Source organism: Molothrus ater, chromosome 2, assembly GCF_012460135.2.
Source record: "Molothrus ater isolate BHLD 08-10-18 breed brown headed cowbird chromosome 2, BPBGC_Mater_1.1, whole genome shotgun sequence".
NCBI classification, from domain to species: domain Eukaryota; kingdom Metazoa; phylum Chordata; class Aves; order Passeriformes; family Icteridae; genus Molothrus; species Molothrus ater.
In genome coordinates this window covers 100,258,607-100,281,336 of record NC_050479.2, presented here as the reverse complement: position 1 = coordinate 100,281,336, position 22,730 = coordinate 100,258,607, and the positions used below count along the sequence as shown (strand labels likewise).

The following is a 22,730-nucleotide window of genomic DNA, read 5'->3' as shown; positions in this document are numbered from 1 at the left end:
GCAAATGTAAAACCCTGTAGATTACCCTGTAGATTAAAAGCAGAATGGAATAACCCTTAGTTTCTTAAAACAAGCAAAATTATCACCCAAAACAAGGTGTGCAGGTAGTCGCAGCCGCTGTGTTAAAACTCAAGTCCCACAAAAACTGTTTCATATTAGCAATTCCCAGAAGAGCACCACAGGAAATGTGTGCTTAACTCTAAGTGTATGGCAAACCCACTTGTTATATTGGTATTTTGTTCAGTTTCTCATGGCTTCATCTGTTTCTAAGTCTTCCTAAGTAGACTGTCTATTTTCTCGATACTTCCTTCCCACTGAACACTCCTTTGTCCCTCACTTTTTTCTCATTTTATCTTAGCAACAATTCTGTGAACTGCCAAATGAATTTCTTACCTTCATGACTTTGAACCACAGGGTTGCAGGTCTACTTTCCATCTTAAAGCAAAGCTCTAGAAATTGAAATCTCCTTTGTCTTTGACCCTCTACAAGAGCTGAGCTGAAACAGCTGAAATGTGTCACCTCAGTTAGAACCAGCTAACCATTTTGTTCCTACTCATTATTAATGGCATCCTTTTTACAATATTAAAAGTAGTGTACAAAATATGACCAACTGTACAGCTAAAATGGTAGCACAATAATCACATTATTAGTGGAATGCAAAATAACAAAGAAAATGCACTTATCTTCTCAAACCAGTTTGGAAAGCTTCTCCATCATGCCAAGACAGTAGCCTTATATCTCTTAATGAAAATTTTAAAAGAGATGTTTTGAAGGTTTTCTAAACTCATGTAAATGGCATGTCCCTTTCCTGGCTTCTTGCTTTAAAGCCAACAGTAACTTGGGAGAAGCAAAAAATTCCTTTGTCCCTGGTAGTTGTTCAATGTCATGTGCTGGAAAACACAGATAACCCCAAATCTTAAATAGGCAGTAATCTGCCTTACAAATATTCCCTTTGTCATCAGTCTCTCTGAAGGTGAGGTAAAGACTATGTGGACACAGTGAAACAACTCTCAGAAGAGTGTCTACATGGATAAAACAGGGCTTGCCAGAAAACAGTAGGTGTTTGTGCTTCATTCAGCTAAAGTGCTAAGGACAGTTTCACAACTTAGGTTTATTTTGGGAGGAGTGGGAATATCTGGCTTGTCTTTTTTTAATTTAAGACCTGAAATCAAAGAAAAGATTTAGAGATACAATGCCAGCAGCTTAATGAATATTCTGTAGTGTATATAAGCACCCTGGGGAAAACCTGCACTCAGATAAACAACAGATTCCATCTTCCCCTGCCCTGAGGAATATAAACCAGGCTCAAAGTTTACACCTAATTCAATAGTGGCTTTCAAAACAAACATATTTCAGACATATCTAGCAAATACTCCTCTTCCCACTCTGCGTCCAAAACTTTCCCTTGGAAACAAAAGGCCTCTTCCTTGACAAAGATTTCACGGGTATCTTCCAAATCTGCCAACAGCAGATTGCATTACATAGTACACCTAAAAATTTTAAACTGACCTTTGTCCCCTCTGAGAAAGCTGTCTGTTCTAAATGGCCCACACACACTCAACAGAGAGCCAAAGCCCACAGAGACTCTTTCAGGCACGTTAGGTATCTGTCCCATGGGGAGAGCCTGTGTACGCCTCCAGGCACACACAGAAGGGTGAGAAGAGCTTTCTGCAGTATTCAATATCCCACAGCACATATCTGGGTCCTCAGAGGCTTCTCCTATACCTTGCTCTGTGGCACTGCTTCTTTTGCCAGCACGAGCTGCAGAATGGCAAGGAGGAGGAGGACTCGCTGCCCACTGAGGCTGCACACCCAGTGAAGGGAGAAGGAAGCTGCACTTTGCCAAAGGGAACATGCAGTGGAGCTTGCATGGCCATTGTATACCCCTTGCAAACACACCGAGTTTTCTGGTGGTGGGAACCGAATTTTATGCCTTCTGCCAACTTAAAAATCTATCCCTAGTGAAGAAAAATAAAACCAAAGAAACAAAGCAGACAATGGCTACAGAGACTGCAGAGGAATGTAATGACTGGAACAAAAGGCAGCAGCAGTAGTGTGACAAGGGTTTATTAATGGGTCAAAAAACAAGCTCAAATGACTCAGACACAGAATTAAATCCCAGCAGGATTTCCTTAAATCTCCTTCAGAGACTGCAGGCCTTCATGCAGTTTGTATTCAAGCTCTCTTGGGATTGGTAAAAAGAAGGCTCTATCTGGTCTTTCACCTCTTGATCAGAGGGATACCTTACCAAAACAGGGCAGCATCACTACCCCCCCTTTAGCAGAGCAGAAACAGGCTCAGAAGAGCCAAATGGTACCCTCTGAAAGCAGAGTCAAAGCAGAGCACACACACCTCCTACCAAACTGTCACAGGTGCAATGCAAATGGTTTCCTTGGAGAGACTGAAGAATTCTGTAAGAAAATGGTCAGGAGGGTTTGTGCAACTACTATTTTAAAAGTACATGAATAGGCTGTAAGGGTGGAGAGAAGTGACAACAGTGCAGTGATTTAGGTACTGTATCCCATTTGTTCAAGGAAGGCATGTCTAACCACCCTAAACTACAGCCTTGCTCTTTGGAAACACTACCTACCCTTGCCACTATTGGGACTTTCATGCACCCTATGAATACTTGAATATTTCCTTTTTGATATTAATTCATATGTAGGCGTCATTCCAAGTCACACTAGAGAGAGCAGGGTGTTGTGATTTTGAGCATTTCACAGGTAACTACTCACAAAATTGACACATTTAACTCATCTATGCCAGGCCTTATTTCAATTATCCAACTATAAAAGCTCAGTAGTACAAAGGTTAAAACAGTAATTTAACCAAAAAACTCAATTGCTTGGGTTTTTAAAAAACCCCACCGAATCAATTCAGAAATCCTACCCTTTTCACCAACAAATCTGCAGATTTTTAAACAGAGCTTTCTAAGCAGTTGAGAAAATATATTCCTTGATGTTCTGTGTGTACCATGGAAGAACCTTTGATGAGGACAACCACAACAGCCTGGTTTTAGTTTCTTTCAGAATACCAAGACAAATGCTTCTATACATTTGATGAAGAGGCAAATGCTTAAGACGCATGTTTAAAGATGCAGGAGAAAGATCAGAATACACTGAGATCAAAAAGAGACAGTCACAGAATTGACTGGAATTATGGATTGAACAGAAACAAAATCCACATTTACTGGTCAAAACCAACCCAATACACTTTGAAGAAAAATACAAAACAAACAAACACAAAAACCTTTAAATAACATATTTTTTACATCACTGTTACACGAAAGCATGTTATTTAAGTTCCTTGTGGTAGATCTCCTTGAAAAGTCAAGGAGACAGACTGATGGACTAACATAATTTCTCATATTTTGCATTGCTAGATAATTTTGTAAGGTGAATATTTACACTGCATCTCACAATATTTTTTTTCTTTTCACAAACAATTAGTAAAATGTGATTCTGGTTTTATCTCCCTCCTGTGTCTGGATCTGTAACTGTTTGGTAATTACAAAAACTTTCTCCCTTTTGACTTTGAGAATGAATTCCCTGCTTCACTAACAAAAATTCAGAATTTAAACAAGAAAGCCACTACAAATCCAAAATTTTGTGCCTCTAGCATTTGAAAGCAAAATTAAATAAAATATAAGTGACAATGCAGGGCATCTGAAATATTAAAAACTCAAACATGTTTCTTTTGGTAAAAGGTGTAATTGCAGCCTTTCTGGTAATTGTTATCTTATTAAAATAGCCAATAGAAAAGTAATCAAATGGCACATTACCTGAAAAAGTTTGAGGCAGACAATCATGGGAATACTTGAGACTACCTGACATTGACATGGAGACAATTCATCACATCCAGAAAGCAGTGGGAAATCAACATAGCACAGTAGAACTTTAGAAATCTAAGTGTTCAAGAAAGAGCTATCCAGAGCTCATGAGCTAACCCAGACTAACTGGTGCCTTCTCCCTCTACTCTGTCATTACCCACCAGTAATAGATGGTTTAATACTAGAAATGTATTATGTGGTTTTTCACTCTTGGCAATAACTTCCAGGAACAGCAGACAAATCTAAAATATAATTCAGTTTGAAACAACTGTGTGTGTATATCAAATGAGTTGATACCAGCAAACAAAAAAAAAATATGTCTTCCTGTATCTAAATGATCCCATTTTCCTTCCCTTTCTTTTCTGTTACATCCTTGGATCATTTTCTAAAAACACAGATCATACTTGTTTCATTCCTCAGTATGCAGCAGGGCTAAGTTTGGTTGCACTCAGGTCTTCCATCCACTTGCCTGCCTTTATCTCCTCATGCACCTCACCTGAGGTCCCAGGTCACACCTCTATAAAAAATCCCAACTTCTGCTATTATAACATTCAGCATCCCCATGGTCCCTGGCCATGAGCTGCACTTTTCAAAGGGCCCTTCAAGGTCAGTGACCCAGCTTCATAAACAGGCGAATTTCCAAAGAGGAAATTACTACATGAGTTCCAGCAGCTTGAATTTGTTCACTCCCTACCAACATAAATTAGTATTTTTTTAAACTATAGAAGAATATAGGAAAAAGTACAGAAGAAACAAGTTTTTAAATGAAACAAGAGCAGAGGCTAAATAGCAGTGCTTTATTTTAATATTCCTACAGGCATCTGCTAGACTTCATTTCAGTTAATCATATTATTCATGTGCAACATTTTAAATGTAAGAATCTTTACAGGACCAAGTCTAACTCTTAATAAATTATTTTATAAAAATTTATCAAGCTAATGCTGAAATAAGAACTTCTGCAATCTAAAGAAAAAACCTCTCAAGCAGTATTTACTTATGCTTGTTAAAAAATAATCATTTATGTTTGATTTTCACTGCAGATTCATACTGTAAGAGGCACAGTTCTGGAGACAACTAAGAGGGAAATTTAGGGAAAATATCCCTAACTATCAGCGGAAGAGCTCTGAACTGGTAGGAATTATTTTTATTTGCATGCTTTTACGTGGGTACTTCTGAAAAATATAAATAAAATACAAGCTTTCTCATGTCGGAACTTTTCAGTACAATGAAAATAATAAGAACCTGTATATACAGGACATTTTGCAGATAACTTGGTAGATTGACTAGTGAAAAATGTTAAATCTGTCAAAAGCTAATTCTTTTAAATTCTAAGTCAGAGAATGCATTAGGGGAAAAATGAGATTTTGTTCTGCTTACTAAGGAACTCAGTTGATTAAATTAGTGAAAAGCACATTAGATATCAAATCAGTCTTTGAGCATAAAGTAAATTAGAAAATATAAGTAGACTTGTATTCCTCCTTTACCAACTTTTCAAGTCAAAGATACCCCTTAAAAACTATCAAAAAACTATCAAAACAAAACTATCAAAAATTATGTGAAGCCCCCCATATGTTTAACAGGTAGGTTCATCCAGCCAGCAATATCATTATATTAAATACATACAGCGGTTACCACAATTGCTTTTGCCATTTGTACATTAGAGCAACAGGCAATGTTTTTTCTGGACTGAAATGATGTTTCTGTAAACATAGCCTGGAATTTCAGTGTTTCATTTAAATTAATATGGATCTTATGGCAAGTGGCCCCGGGAGAAAACATATTTCTGATGTCTTTGCATGAAACACACACCTTCCTGAAACACTTCCTGTCTTGCACCCGTTTTTGGATATTATCACTGCTGTCTGACAAGAATGAGGTCAGCTAGGACTTGTAGCAATACTTCACAGCAGCTGTCCGGCATTGCTTTGAAACTCCACAAGCCTTTAACTCCTTAACTGCCTCACCAAAACAGACATTGAAGTCTTGCAGGAGCACTGGAAGAATAATGACTTTTCAGGGTGCTGAATAGTCTCAAAGGGTTTAACAGAGGGAAGTAAAAGACTGAGCTTTTCAGGGGAGCAAAAATGAGCAAGATCATGAGGAGGGATGAGAACTTAAGTAGTGTCACCACCTTTGTGGCAGCCAGGGATGGAGAGGCAAGACAACATGATATATACAGAAGGAAGAGACATACTGTGTTTGAAAAACAGCAGAGAGACACCCAGGTTTAAAATAGTCAGGTTTATCAGCATTCTCCCACAGAGAGCCACTTGGCTGACTCTCAACAAATAAAAGAGTCCATTTGCTCAGTAGCACCAATAGAGCTGCACTAAAATTGTATAAGCAGCAAAGAGAACTCTGAATTTGCACAGAACTTAGTTACAGGGTTACACAACAAACTTCCATGCCCAATACTTTCACAAAACTTCCTGATGTTTTAAAACCAGGTGTCTCAGGTCAGGCTGACTGTCAGAAACCTTTTAAATTTGTATAGGAAGCAGCATTCACACAATCACTAGCATGAGCTCAGTGCACGAATTAATTTCTCAGTAGCAAAAATTGATTTGATCTGTACCAATCATGCCCATATTTCCATTAAACAAGCCAAAATCTGCACCCATGTTACACTGGCTGTGGAAGGACAGACAGAGCCACAAAGATACAGTATGCTATCTGGCATACAAGCTTTACTTGTATAAAAGTTAAGGTGTTTAATTATTTTAAAGTTCCACTCCTCCTCCACTCAAGTAAATTTACTTGCTATCAGTTTCCTGAGCTGCACTGGCCAGGGCTTCCCTTGGAGCAGCTTTAAGATGATCCAAACTTGCCATGTCACCAACCCAAGTTTCTCTGCTTTGTTGCTTTTCCACACATTGTGTAAGAGCTGTGGAGGAGATGAGAACAGCTCTACACCACACCACAGTCTCTCCAATTCAGGCACCAGAAAAGGCTCTGAGGGAACAGCAACTAGGAGTGCAGAGTGTGTGTTAAAAATGCTCAACTATAAGATTGGTGAGAGATTGTGATCATGCAGCACAAATATCCTGATCAGAGAGATATCCAAAGCATCTTACTTTCCTTTCTCACTGTGTTTACAGGTGTTGCACACATCTCCCCCCTTTATGTCCAGAGATCCTAGTTTGCATCTTCTTCCAGGAATATTGCGAAGACTTTGTGATTTAAACCATAATTTAGTTACAATATTATAATATTACAATATTAAACTGGCATAGTTTTAAAAGATCAGCATTCTTCCCTAGGCTCCATACTGCTCACACTTTGGCAGCAAGCAACTTAGCTCATCTATTATCAGACTGTGAAACACTTCAGAATTTACAACACATCTAAGAAAGTTACAAACTCGACTTGGGGGGAGAAAAAGATTTAAAACCAAATCTTTCACAAAACTGATTCTGTGTTACAAAAGTCTCTGTGTGCCTCTGGCAGCTTCTGTTCCCACCTGAGGCAGGGCGTACCCACATGTTATACATGTGCATGCAGGTCTGCAGGACAACCTCCATGCTGCCTTCCAAATGGCAACTTTTCAAGAAGCAGCTGCCACTGTGCACCTTGCTGTGTACAGCAGCTCGAGTTAAAAGCTGAGAAGCAAGTCAACACACAAGAAAATAGCTCAGCAAACCAAGAAAAACAAAGAATGAAAAAGTAAGCAATTTCCAATAAATTCACTTGGCTCTAAATGTACAAATGCTTAGGACACAAATAACATTCAAATGAATGTTCCTTGTCCTATCACAACAGTTCCTGATGAATTTAGTTACAATAATCAGAGTAAATATGTATGTAATTTTATTATACATAATTGAAAGATAAAATAGAAGGAACAAATTAAATTATAATAGACCAGAAATATTTTGGGGTTTGAAACAATTGCAAAAGCTCACATGTTCCTTGAGACTCATACAACAATTCAAATTAATTTGTCTTGGGTACCCAACAGTCCAAATACAAGCAATGTTTTTTGGGGACAAATTATCTTTGATGAAATGGGGAACCACTGCCCAATCTTACAGGCAGGTTACATGATTAATTTTAGCTTTTGTTTACTGATGAATCACTGACTTCATCTTAGTGGAGCTTTAAGTGCCTATAATTGGCCATTCCATAAGCCTATTGCAAGGCTTATGCACAAGTACCCTACTGCTAAAGGGGAGAGGGGTGGAAGTGAGGAGAACATGGGAAACCAGTTAGGAAGGGGTTTTTTTTTGTGTGTGTGAACACCTGAGAGAAATAAAAGAAAATGCAATAAAAGAACCTCTGAGAGCTCCAGCTGCTTTACCTGATACATGCAGGTTGATTTAAAATGTTCACAGCAGCCCTCAGCAAAGTATCACCTATCCTAAAAGACTTGTAGTTTGAGGCATGAGAATGTTCACTGGTTCGTTCAGTTGAACAAAAGCAGACAGGAGCAAGAAGGAAGCTTGAATGATTTTGCCAAAACTAACAGGAAAGCAACCCCTGACAGTTTTGGTGTGGATTCTGCTCTGGAAATATAAGAACCAGGAAATATAAATAAGGGGAAAAAAAATTCACAAAGTCTTATGAGGACTGTGAAATAATTTCCACAGCACTGCAGAGGAAGTCTCATCCCTTGTAATACCTTAAACTAGATGGAACAAAATAGTGGAAAGTAACTTAAGGAAAAAGCTAGTACTGGCAAGTAGACAGGCTATATGGAATACATTTCTTTTCTTGCATCTCTGACTTCTATTAACATTTTTGTGGCTCTTGAGGCAGCAAGGTAGGAGCTTTGGTTTATACTCACTAAGCACAAGCCAAAAGCCTCCCACAGTTCTATTTGGTAACTTCAGCTTAACATGCTCAAAGATACACAGACTTCTGACAATGATTCAATTTCCCACTCAAACATAAACTATGCCAAAACACACCCAAGATTATTTCAACTAATAAACACTTGATTAAAAAACATGTCAAATCAACTTGGTCTTTACATCAATTTAAAAGACTATTACCACAATCATTGTCTAAACCATAGTGTGCTGCAGGAAGCACCAAAAGAAAAAACTGATTGATAACATTCTCACAGTGTTCCTCTGACAGTCATCACTTCTGTGATTGCACAAAGCTTAGGACCCTGCACTTGCAAGAGTGATTCTCCTGCACTTGGCTTGTGCTGTGAAAATCATTTAAGGATGTCAATATCTTGACTCCTGAAGACTAAGATTTGGGACAAATACTGTGACAAAGTTCTTAAAAGTAAATAGATCAAAGTCTTGTATCCTATCATGGTGCACAGTTTCAAAACCCTCTCAAAAAGCTGCCCTTTGATTTAAACTTCATAGATATCTCTTCACAAGAAATGCAATACTTGAAAATATGTACACAGTTACCCCAACTTCATATAGATGCTGTTCAGTAGCATATTTATTTTCTTTGTAAAACAGTGACATTTGAACTTCAGATTTTTTAAAATTCCATCTAACTCCCCTACTAAGTTTGTATATTGAGTATTAAAGAGACAGCTGAAGCAAAAAGTAAAAACAAAAATTTCAACACAGGGACACAAATGAAGTGCAAGGTAACTTGTGATATGCTGGACTTATAGATCCTAAAATTGTGTTCTCCAGATGGCTACTCTTTCCAAATTTTCACAGTTACAGTAGTGCAGAAGGCATATCTAGTATGGTTAGCTCTTACCCAAGAGGCATTTCCAATGTATGTAACATCTCTAATAGACCATTTTGATGAGCAATAAAAGAAAAGACAAATTTCCACCAGACAGTTGAAAGGAACAGAGCAGAAATGTATGTCAGGTAAAACACTGATTGGAAAACTACGCCCAGTAGCCATTAGAGAAGCTAAAGTCTGGTTTTTCTAATCAGGACTGAAGCACATTTGAGAGGCTGTACTGCCCATAAGAGCAAGCCTTCTCCTCCACAACTACCATTCTGAAGCTAATCATGGTCAAATAAATACTAAATTTGCTCAAAACACTTGAGACAGAAGTTCTTAGACAACCCAGTTCAACAGAAAACACATGTATCCAAACACAATGTCCTGTTCCTATATGTATTTTCTCCTACAGAATGGTGACATGAGCTAAAATTTCATTCCCACTGAGACATCTGTTGAGTACTCATGGAAAGATGAATCACTGTTCTCAATGGAAATAACGACTCGTGACAGCAGTTAACTCCTAATGTGTAACGTCTTGCATGGGCAAAGTTAGCCTGACTCCCTCGTGCAAATAATTAGTGGATTGCTACAAAATGTATTTCTCTACCTAGCTTTAAAAGGTGCTGGAGCACTAATAGTCTGAAGTCTTACCTGTGCTACAGGAAAAATGCATCAGGAAAGCCAGAGGCTGATATAGTTCAAGAACCTTTCTGACAGTGGCCAAAAGCAGATGTTTGCAGAAAGACAGCAATGGGAGTGATCCTTCTCCTAGCATGCTCTCAGCTGTCACTTAAGGATTTAAGCTGCCTTCAGAACATCCTTCTGAACTACCACAACTAAACTGTTCCTCTGTGGATCTCCTCAATGAAAGTACACTGACACCTCTGCTGTATCCTGTGGCACTCACCTCAGGGGTTTAGCTACATGCTGTACACCAAAGATTTCACTTTGTTTCAATTCTGTGGCAAACCAATCCACTGAGTGTCCCCCATCACCATGCTATGAGCAAGTAACTATTTCCATTTAATTCATGGATACTGCTCAGCCTGTCTGAATCCTAAATCACGTGTCTCTTGAACATCTTCTTTCCTATTTGAGCAGTCATGGTCTGCTTGTCCCAGGATGTAAGAGTATAGATAGTCTAGTGCAACTTTACTTTTCATGAAGATAGGGAATCAACTGCATCCCATACCTAAATATGTTTGCACAAAGGCATAATGATGCCTTCTGGTTTAGTTTACCTGCTGTCTTAAAGCTCTCTGGTTTCTGAGCATTACAGAGACTAAGCTGAAGTACTCCCAGAACAATGACAATGAATCCCCCACAAGCCCTCTTTGCTGAGTATCAGTTGCTATCAGTTGCCTCAGGACTTTTTCTTAGAGACAGAAGTACCTAATTAAATAGGCTGATAAGCCATCTATTTTCATCATTTTCCTGCTACAATTCTGACAGTTCTTAAGCAAGGCAAACTCTGGTATGTTGCACTGACAAGAAGCTCAAGAATTCTGAGAAGCAACACTGATTCCTTTGAGAAGGAAGAGGGAAGGAACAGGGCTTTCACACTTCACACAACAGGGAAGGAAAGAGGCTTTCATACTTCAGAGTTTAGGTACTTAACCAACCCATCTGCTGCTACAACCTCATGAAGAAATCAGGGCTTCTTCCAAGTGGGAATCCACCTTTGAAATTGTGGAAGTGCCCTCTGAACACCAACTCCATCCCTTCACTGCCTACAGCCAGACAGGCTAGGTACATATGCAAAGCTAGTGTGAAAAACCTTCCTGCAGAAGCATTTCTATTAAGAGATCTGATTGTGGACACAGAGTCATCCTTTTTTTGCAAGGTATCACAGCCTCAGCCCATACAATTCTTCCTCACAGAGGAGTGAGTTTGAGAACATGTATGCCTAGATAGTTTTAGAGACAGGTAATGTTACATATGTAAATACATATGAGCTTTATTTGTGTCCCACAACAGGGCAGAGTTATTCACAGCCTTCCAGATGCTCTGTCCAGTTCGCCCTGCATGCACAGCTTCCCTGACACAACGATGACAATGACACTCCAACACTAGTGACATGGGCACTCCCCCAAAACTGTCATATGTGTTTTTTCAAGAGCTTCTTTCCTCCCTCCCTTCTGTCCCTTCATGCTCCCAGGCCACGCTGCTGTCCCCAGTTCCCAGGTCAGCAGGTGCACAGGAACTCTGTGGGGCACAGCAGCAAACCTGGAGGCAGCTGGGGCAGGAGCACAGCAGGGACCCATGGGACCCCTGGCCAACACCACTGCTCCAGCAGCTGGACAGTGACCAAAAACTGCCTTTGCTGGACCTGCCAGGCAGGAGAGCAGATGACCAGGGTCCATGCCTATCCATGCAGCTGCAAATTCGACAAAGCTGTGCCTTACAAGTGTCCTACAGGCCCTTTGGGAAGGCAGCCTTAAATCTCCACAGGGTTACGTCTTGCACAGGTGGCCTCTAGAGCTTCATGGGATACTGGTCTTAATATTTTTTTCAAAGCTTGCTCACTACATTTATTACTGTAGTATGTGACTAAGCCTCCAAACTATTTTTACAGGCCCTGAACAATGGTAATCTTTTAGGATCAAGTTCTGCTGGCTAAACTGAATTGTATCTTAAAGCCCCACATCTCTGACAATCTCTGTTGATCACAGAACATAAAGGATATCAGTAGGGATAACACTGGCTTAACAGACATTTGAAGAACACCACAAGAACAAGAATTTGCTGTAAGGCTTCTTCACGGTTCAGATCGCAGAGAAATGCAGTGCATTGCAATATCTCCTTAGCAACAACTTCATTTTGAAAGGCACAATGAAGATGCAGTAAGGTAAAGATGATCAGGTTTCTGAATGATCACTCCTGTACATTTTTTTCAGTGGCATTTAGGAGCCCTATCTAGGACACAGCAGGACATTAAGAAGCTGTATATATCATGTTCAAATAACACAAAACTAAATCCAGAATGTACATTTGCAAAAGGCTACTTTCATTTTATCTCAAAAAGACTGGATTTTACTTAACTCATAGGAGAGCAACTGATTCCAATTTAATTCTATTTCCAGAAACAAGAAGCACCAGTATTTACTGTTGAAGCCTTTGTCTGTCACCACATACATTTTAAACAAATCACTAATGTTTAAGAGATGGGTAAGTTTCAACAGCTCTAATTTGCACAAAGCTGAAACTATGACCTAAACAATCTCACTATGTAAATGCTCTGAGGATAAACCTACATAATTTGTCTTAAGCTCATGCAAAAACAGAAAACGATGATGAACAGTATTCCTGACATTATTAAGGCTGGTGTTAAAAGCCACAATCTACACCATATTTATCATATATAGGCATTTCTTCTGCATTTTTTCCTTCAGTTCTATCCCTAAAAACCAAGCCAGACAGTCAGTTTACTTCTCAGTTATGAATATACTTTCCCATCTCTTATTCCAGTAAATTCTATGGTTTGCTGGTTGTTAAGGGTTTTGGGATTTTTTTTTTTTTTTTTTTGTTTTGTTTGTTTGTTTTTTTGTTTTGTGGTGGTGGTGGTTCTTTGGCGAGTTTTTTCTTTGGTTCATGGGGTGTGTGTGGAGGGGGCGGGGAGGTTTGTGTGTGAGTGTGTTTTGGTGTTTTTTTCCTAGTTTTCTTCTTTTTTTAAGGCTCTATGACAAGAACGTGACCAAAACTTAAATCAAACATCTTACTGTTTCTACACTTGTTTCTTTAATTAATAAATGTTTGTGTTAACAAGAGACCTTTAAAAAGCCACGTTTTGAGACTGTCCAGACTATACTTAAAGGAAAATGCATGTACTGAGAGTTATAGGAGCAGTAAGAGTCACAAAATACAGTCCTTAACCCTGTAATCCAATCTTGCACATGCAGCCCCACAGACTTTTATTGGGCCTATCAGCACAAGGAAAGCTTGCAGAATCCCACCTCTGATGTTTACTGGATATTTGGTATTAAATGATACAGGACAAATTCTCTGGCCTTTCATTTAAAAGCCTTACCTTTATTTTACCTCTGGAGATTTAACTTGAATTTTGGTGTCAGAGAAGTACTAGGATCTGTGATTGTTCCTCAAATGGAACTGCTTGCACATACAGGAGCATCTAGCTATTCAAGGCTGTGTATCATCTTAATCAAGGTAAATCCACTCTTACTGTTAACACTTTCTAAATACTTATTCACTCAAACAGAACTGATTTGAACAGAGCACTATGAAAAAATATCTTCTTAGAGAAAGAACATCAATACTATTAACGGATGGGAACATACAGACAAATACATTAAAATGTGCATTAAAATGACTTCTTTACAACCACCAAATAATCAAAAGGGGGAAGGGGTGTCTACTTCAGAATTGATCTTCTTTTTTTCACACTAAGCAAATGCTTACAAACAAACTTACAAGTCAGAAGTTTCTTACAAGTCAGTATCTTTTCCATATATGTCTATGTACTTTATCTATAGGAGAGATGTCTGTATGTTCAGATGATGAGGTGCACAGGCACCGTCAGAAGTGGCATTATCCCACTGGTTCAATGTACAACAAATTAGCATTATTTATGTGCAGAAGAGGCACAGTGCTCTCAGGAGCTAAATATTAAGCCTCTGATAAAATAATTTTGGTGAAGTCTTGCTAAGCAGCAAGTTAAGGATCTGTGCCTGCAGGATATGACTCATTGCTTCATCAGGAAGGCCTTGCATGTTCAGTGCAAACATTTGGAGTCACCTGTTCATGCCCTCCTCAACACACCTAAAAACTTGTAGATTTGTCCTCAGCTGCCAGGAAAACACCAGCAGAAATGTACTATAATTGCCACCAAGACCAAAAAAAGCAATTTCAACAGGGCTCTCCTGGCAGATCACCCCACTTATGGTAACTGCTGCTCAGGGAGCAATTCCTTCCCCAGAGTTGTCATTATAATGGCAGGGCTGAACACAGGCAGCAGGAGGGTCCCTGCTGTGTCCCCCAGGTCCCACCTTGCTCCTGCCTAGCTCCACCCTGTTTGTCACTGGCCATCAGGGGCTGGTGGAAAAGCTTTCTGCACATCTCCAGCACCAACACACGTGTAACAAAGCCACACCAAAATGTAGGATAACTGGTGCCCAGCAGTTAAGCTGGGCAATACAAAGATTGCGCTTTCATTATGAGTACCATTCTTCTACAAGGATAAACAGGTGTTTCAAGTGGGCTTTCCAGAGAGGCCTTTAGAGGGGTGGGGTGAGGAAGAAGGCATCCAGAGCCTGGTGTTCCTTTCAGACCTCTCTGAACATCAGACTCTTGCAAAATATTCATAGATGCTCTCATTTAGATCTGCAAGATCTGTTTCCTCCACTCTCACTAGCCACTGGGCTAGCAGCTGGCCAGAGACACATTTTATTTGAGCAAGTGAAAAACCAAGAGAGGAACAAACAACAGTATGTGCTCTACACCACACACCTTGCCCTTCCCCAAGGACTCAGCTACACTGTCATCAAAACCAGGATGAAGTCACAGCTGCAGCACAAATCAACAACTTTTGCCTTTTTGTGTGAACCTCCTGTGGCAAAACTGTGGGGTGCTTGTGCGGCAATGAAAGGAGGACCAGGGTTTTCCCTACCTGCCCTACATTAAAACACAGGTGATGGCCTAAAGACCAAACTGCCAGTATGGGGGAAAAAGAAGGAGAAAGCACAGCTAGTGACAGAGAGGAGGGACATTTACCTGGCTCACTGACCTCTGCCCTACACTTCCTTTTTACTGGGAGGAGGCATTTTAAATTCACTGCTCACAAAAAACTTGCTATTAAAAGCTGGGGTTTCCAGTGTGTTTTCATTGCATTTTCCAAAGTTGCATCATCAGAGCAGGACATATTCCTATGGGAATACTGTAAGGCATTATAATAAATAATAAGGAGTGTTATGGCTAATAAAACATATAATGTGAAAACATACAAAAATTAATTTCACTGTGTACAGTTTCATTTAAAATTCTGTGCTTTTCATGTTTTCCTGTCAGACACATATAGGCACAGTCACTAATATGAACAGTATAGAAAAATATAAGCCATCATTGTAATTTTAATTTCACTCATTTAAACTAATAATCAATTTTAATGAAAAAAATTATTTAAAAAATAAAAACTAACTACAAAGCTGACTTGAGAATCTACAAGGAAGCTCACATTTCCCGTGTGTTCATTTGTGTGGAGGTGAACATGCAGTAGATGATTTAAAATATCCTGCTGCCATGAGATCAACAGGTTAGATGTTAATAAGATGTTAACAGGAACAAAAAGAAAGAATAAAAGAAGACAAAGAAAAAAAAGAAAAATACTCCAAAGCGACAAAAAGCAGAAATACATATTTCTGTCACAAAAAGGAGTTTTGATTCGAAAGACCAACACAAGACTTACTTCCACTTCCACCAAAGCCTAGGAATTAATGTTTTCAAAATTTCTTAGGATGACCTTGTAACTCCAGGGCACTTTTAGCAAAATCCTGCAATTTGTCCACAAGCATCACAAGAGTCTTATGGCAGCATATGAGGAGCTGCATAAGCAGGATACAGAGCAGTGCCAGTCAGCACTCCCAGCTCAGAGGCGAGAGAACTCCTGCCATTCGTCCCTTCCCAAACCAAAGCCCCAGACCTAAACCTACTATATTCCATATATCTGCATAGAAAAGTGAGAAGACTGGAGATCTGAGAGAGATAATATTTTCATTAAACTCAGATATTTAGCCAAATTTTCCTCTTGAATATTAAACACAGAGAATGTGAGCATGGGGAATGAGTTGAGGAATCTTCCATGGCCATGCATGTGTTGTTATTTTGTAGCTGCAGACAGAAGAGGAAAATGCCAGAGCCAATTTTTTGCACAGCTAAGAATTATCCCAGTCAGACAAAAACATGTTAGCCTGCTGTTACATACTGAGGTATTGTCATGAATGAGAAAAGCAACCAAGGAGAAAATAAAACAATATCACACTGGTTTTGTATTATAGACTACAAAGAAAACCTTGGTATTGCTCCAAAGTACCAAATCACAGAATGTAATGAAGACCAAAACTTTCAAATATACAAGAAAAATCCAGTCCACAGCTAAAAGAAAACCCTAACATCTACAAAAAAAAAAAAAAAAAATTTCATTTATTATCAGATAAAGCAACAAAATATTATTGTCCAATTTCCAGGTAGCAGTAGAACACAGTCATTGGTGGAGAGAATATTAAAAATGTTTGGCTTAAACGAACAACTAACAAAAAAATCCCTAACCCACCAACTTGGAAACCCTAGGTCCAGATACAAGCCTGAAGTCCTACCTAGCACCTACAGATGCCTTGTGGCAGCATGACAAAACCAGTAAAATCAAAAGAGAAACACTATTCTCAACAGCTTCTAAGAGTTAAGAGCTCTCTACTATCAGGGAGCCTATAAAAATTGGTCTGAATGATAAAAGATACAGTTCACAAAACAGACATAAGAAATAGATAAGAAAGAAAATCCAGGCCTTAAAGGATAAAAATAAATTTATTTTCCTGAATGCTATCTAAAGGTGGGGAATTCCAGCCTAGGGAGCAGTTCACAAACTTTCAAGGCTTAGCTCATATGTGTTCTGTGTTGTTCTGATAGAATAAGATTTCTGGACAAATCAAACCAAAACCAAGAAGCAAAAAAACAAATCCCAAAACAAATCCCAAAACAAACAAAGAGAAATGAAACCAAAACAAAGAAACAGGCAAACAAAGATATAAAATTTCTGTGATGTGAAAGTCATACCTGGACATTTCACTGAACGCAATAGCCACAAAAGCAGATAAAATTGATTAAAAAATGTCAATTGACTCATTCTTACACAATGCTCTTATACATGCACTGTTTAAGACAACTGTTTGAAGCAGAGCAACCCACAGAGCATAGTGGGGGAAAACCCAACAGAGTTAGTTTTAAAAAGTTATTTTATTCATGACTTTCTTGGTAAAATTGGGAGCATCTGTGGATTCCCCCACCTCCTCCTTCTTCAAACAAGGCATCTCCTCTCAGAGCAGGCTGCAAACGATCAAATCAATGGAATCATGATCTTGATTGTCTTAACCAGCTCTTCATAGACATGAGTTCACAAGAGTGGCAGCTTCCTCAGACATTAGTAGAGACCTTTGATCTGCCTTTGAAGAAATTTTTCTCAGGATATTTAAAAGCCTGTGGTTTATTTTCATGTGTGGAGAAAAACAACACTGAGGTGAACACTCCCACACAAATGTCTCAACAAATCTACGCTTGTCAAAAATACCCTTGAAGAAAATTAACATATATGCACTTTGATGGTGTACATTTTTATTCTGTAGTTCTCACTGTAGCCTCTGCTGCTTATTTCACAACTTGTGGACATAGGACACTCCATACAAATGAGCAATTTTTTTTGCCAAGCAGGCAAAAAACCCCCAGTAAATTGGAGTATTTGAGTAAATTGGAAATGGAGATGGCTGCAAGGGTTAACAAGTTTCGGTCTCAGATATCCAGACCAATTAGTGTGGGGTAACAAATTAACTTACACTAGATAACATATCCTAGATAATCCTTGCTTACTAACCATACATTTTCACTGAAGACAAAAGCAAGATACTTCAAAACTTCGTGGACTTTTACTGGGCTTTTGACAAAAGTATCTTATAAAGGCTACTTATTTTGTACTTGCTGTGAGCACCAAGCACAAGAGCATTACACAGATACACTCTTGGTACATGAGTACATCATTTTAAATGTCACATGTATGTGTATGAAGACACACAAATGCACACTGAAATACAAGAATTATCACTGGTTTCTTCCTTTTCTTTTGCTCACAGTTGTTCTAGCTAAAAACCTCCTAATATTGTATTTCTTGAGTTAATTATTTTTGAAGAATTGTGATTATAAGCAGCTTTTCAAAGTGACCTTGTACCACATTACCAGCATGTTGAAGGGCACAGAAAATGACTATCACAAGCACTTTGACAGAGAAAATTTACCTTCTGTCAGAAAGGTGGGACCTCATAACAGTAAACACCACTGAAATGGCGCTGGTATGTGCAACTGAGTATATGTATGGAAAGTTAACCTCTGAAGTCAGAGGTGTAAAAATGGCACTGGGCTGAGTAAACTTCCTCTGCCTTTTATTCTTACAAGCTTCTCTTAGTTATATTCAGGTTTTGCATCAGAATTGTTATCATAAATATTTCTAAAATGAGATCTGTCATGCTGCTAAAAACATGGGAAGAAAAATATTCAATTTATAGTGGTTAAATCCTGCTTAGATGATTAAAATAGAACGTTAAATATTCCCATTTTGGCAGTGATAGGATGTTTCAGAAAGCGAGAGAGAATACCATAAAAATGGGATTTTTAGGATTTTTTTAAACCTGCTGTCACAAAACTCACCTTGAAATATTTATAGACTTACCACACTATGACAATATTTTGGCTGCATCCAGTCTGCTGAGGGGAGCTAAAGAAGTATGGGCAATTATCTACCCTATATTGTCAGGAAGACAAAAATTGTTGCTTTTGTAGGTTCCCATTTACCAAAATCATGTTGAACCCAGGGAAGAAAGGGCCCATGTGTGCCTAAGCAAACACATGGAACATTTAGGAGAGACAGACTTGTGCAGTAAGAAACTCTCCCTGGTTTTTAAATTCTGCCAAAACATGTAGTTACACAAAACTAATACCATTGCTGAGACAATACCTTCACACAGGTTCACACCATGAATCTCTGAATTCATTTCCTAAGTTTCAGGAGAGAGAGGGAAAGCAAAAGGCAGGAGCTTTTGTATTAGGTATTATAATATATAAGTATATGTATAATGTGTAGGTTTTGACCTGGGAGGCACACGGATCTCATGTGAAAGAGTGAGAAATGAGATATGAATGTATGAATGAGATCAGATTGATAACCTGTAAAACATAAAAGCCAGGAAAAACCCTCAATAATTTTGTAAAAAACACTCTCAAAAAAACCACCTCAAAACAAAACAAAAAGCCTTCACCATTCAGTAGAAAGAAGGTGTGTGACTTGCCACACAGAAAATTCTGGCCTATCCTGAAACCCAAAAAACTTAGAAAATTTTGGTTTCGGTTTTTACCTTGTGTAAAATAACAATATGCAAGACTGAAACCAAACAGATGGAGACCCCCCTCTCACATCCTAAAATACCTCACTTGAGCTATTGCCTGTGGGATTTACAGTAACATGTCACACATGCAAAAACCTATTTGTTTCACAGGTCTGAATATCCTACCCTTCACTCTCCTTAAGGTCTCCATGCCAGATGAATCTGGGAAGGGCCAACCAAAGTTCCCAGTGTGTTCTTCCTAAGGACAGCCTGAGCTTGTTTCTCTGCCCCAAGGAGGCTGCACATTTTGTCCAATGGCTAACCAGGGGTCCCAGCCTGAATCAAGGCCAGTCCCAAACAGGGCAGAGAGAGGGGAAAAGGTACTGACATCTCTACAAATTTCAGGTAAACTGATGGCTGCAGAGAGTTCAGAGATAGCCACAGTTAGGAAAAACTGAAATTATCAACTAAAACACTGAATTATCCAGCTACAGAAATGTCTATGGTCCAGGTAGTTTCCAGATATTCAGGGAAAAGGACAACTTTAGACACACTGTTTCTAAGATAGGAGCATTTTTGTTTCATGTACCGCTATATCACGGTTTTGCTTCAGGGAATGATGTAATTACAGAGCAATTATACATTGGAGCCAAAATTACAGCAGCTGAATAATAAATATTAAACCATGTTTATAATAGTAATAAATACTAAATTCAATAGTAAATTAAATATTAATAAACATTAAACTACAAACATTGTATTAAATAATGTTAACTATTTCTTATGCTCATACAAAGAGAAAATTCTACACCTGGAAAGTAAATTTATGTAATTGAAATTGGAGCAGCTGAATTCTATTTCTGTTTAATAATAAAAAATCTGTCATACAGATAGTGCAAGATTCACATTTTTTTGTTTAGCAAGAGAAGCAGATTGAATGGCATTGCAGAGTTCACCTTTTCTAACACCTGATGTTATAGCGACATTTCTTCACCAAAAATCTCTCTTGCACTAATCCTTATAAATAATCCACTATTAGTGCCTAATTACAAAATAGGTATGAAACATTTTACTTTAAAAACAAAGTTAAAACAAACCTGAACCCAAGTGAGCATTCAGAACAAACACCCAAACCCTATTATCTCAGAGGCAATTCAGCTAATTGTGTAAAATTCCCCTCAACTCTCTATTCCCAGCAGTACAAAGCTAAAGACATTCTGTGTATTTTACTTTTGATTCCTCCTCAACTTTCTGAACCCATGAAAATATGGGTTCAGAAGGTTGAGGAGGAACCAAATATATTTGGTTTGTGCACCTGCAACTTCAGAGTCTTCCCACTGCAATGAAACCCCTTGGCTTCACACTGTGGCCCCATGGCAGGGGTAGCACCTCAAGCATGTCCACTGTGTCTCAACTACTTGCTACAGGAACTGTACACTTGTAATGTGATAAATATACTGCCATCTTCCAAGACTACCATCAACTTGGCAAAATGCTAGACCACAAACTAGAAGAGCTGAATTCCTGTGGAGGAGAGAAAAGAAGGGTTTAGCAGAGGTTGTTTCAAATTATTACTAGAGAGAAGGAAAAAAAAAAATCAGTCCATGCTTTAAAGTACTGATTTCTGAGTTGGAAGCTTTGTGGAATCCAAACCCTAATTTCAAAAGAGATACCCAGGTTTGCCAAAGAAATGTTGTGTGATGCATCAAGGAGCTCAAACTCTTTATTTTCTCATGGATCATCACAAAGAGGTCTATTATCCAACCATCTGAAGAATCCTATTTAAAACAGAATTTGACATCTGTGAATGGGAGTATACATTCTTAACCATATATTCCTATTTGTTCAAGGTGAGCATTTTATGCTTTCATGCAGTGCACCATGAATTGTGTGCTTTAAACTGCCAAATATGTGGGCAAACACCACCTAAGACTTAGCAGGAGATGGGCTGAGATCAGTTACTCTACACAAGGGGCTTAACTTGAGCTCAAGGCCACAAACCCAAGAACTAGTCACAATGCACATGTTCTTTTCTCTACTTTTCTCCTGGCACAAAATCCAGTGGTGGTGGTGGGGGGAATGTATGTGTGTATATCTATATATCTGTAGTTTGATATATTACAAGAATGAGGACCAGAGCACAAATTCGCACACCAATAACGAAATGACAGGCAGGTGATACAGATATATCCTTCAAAAGAACCTGGTCAAAAGCTCCCACGCAGACTCAGCCTTCTAAAGATGACTGCAAGCCTGCACATATGCAAAATGGACCTGGGAAGATTTTAGCTACCACACTCACAAAATATCCTGCAAAACACTACAGGATTGGAAGGGGGAGGAGGAGGAGGCAGCAGATGGTGGAAATCTCTCAGCAACTTTACCACGAGCAGAATACCATGACAACTCTAACACTGTTCAAAAGGCATCTTACTGTCTCAGAAGAGGCTCCCTGTAGCCAAGGGATGAGGAATCTGGCTTGTGGTCAGATGAACATAAACCACAACCAGCACAAAAATGACATCCAGTTCTCACACATGCACTTTTCCTGTCTGGGAGTGTTCACATCCTTGGCTGAATCCAGATTTTCTTCCCATTTGAGTTACTGCTGCACTTGCAGGATCCCCAAGGGCTTCCAAGACCAAAATTTGACAAGACCTTGTAAGGGTGGAAACAAGCTGCTAATTTATTTTCTTTCTGCTGCTTGACTTCCTGCAACTCTGCATGCCAACAGATGCATCAGGATACACAGGTAATCATTCTTGCATCAGTCTTCCCAGAAAAATGGCTTCATCTTGCCATCTGCCTGCCAGGATGAAACACTTATTTATCCCAGATTCCCTGAGTGAAGAACCTGTTAAAGGAGTCTCTTTTCACTAAATGACCATCCTGTGCACCAAAACAGCACAAGGTCTACTGAGAATGAGAGCACAGCTCAAATGAGACAGCTGGTCATGGCACAGACCATCCCTCTGAACTGAACATCCCTCTGGAGAGAAGCCACTTCAAATGGTTTTCAGGAAATCACTAATGAGTCTACCCAAAAGGAAGGGCTGTTTTCTTTGGAAGTGGGGCAAATTTACCACAAAGCAAGTTATTTCACTTAGGGGAAAATAAATGTCCTAAGCACATTCTGTGAGAAGGCACCAGTT

At 38.9% G+C, this 22,730-nt stretch overlaps 2 protein-coding genes across 2 annotated transcripts in view; one reads left to right on the top strand and one right to left on the bottom strand.

Moving 5' to 3' along the window:
• Positions 1 to 22,730, bottom strand: part of CMSS1 (cms1 ribosomal small subunit homolog) — a 227,918-nt gene that overhangs the window by 116,920 nt on the left and 88,268 nt on the right. The window lies entirely within an intron of this gene.
• The window catches only part of FILIP1L (filamin A interacting protein 1 like), a 192,929-nt gene that overhangs the window by 83,129 nt on the left and 87,070 nt on the right, over positions 1 to 22,730 (top strand). Inside the window, exon 3 of the mRNA XM_036390322.2 lies at positions 4,870 to 4,960. The gene's annotated coding sequence lies outside the window, so the exon portion shown is untranslated. The remainder of the gene's footprint in view (positions 1 to 4,869; positions 4,961 to 22,730) is intronic.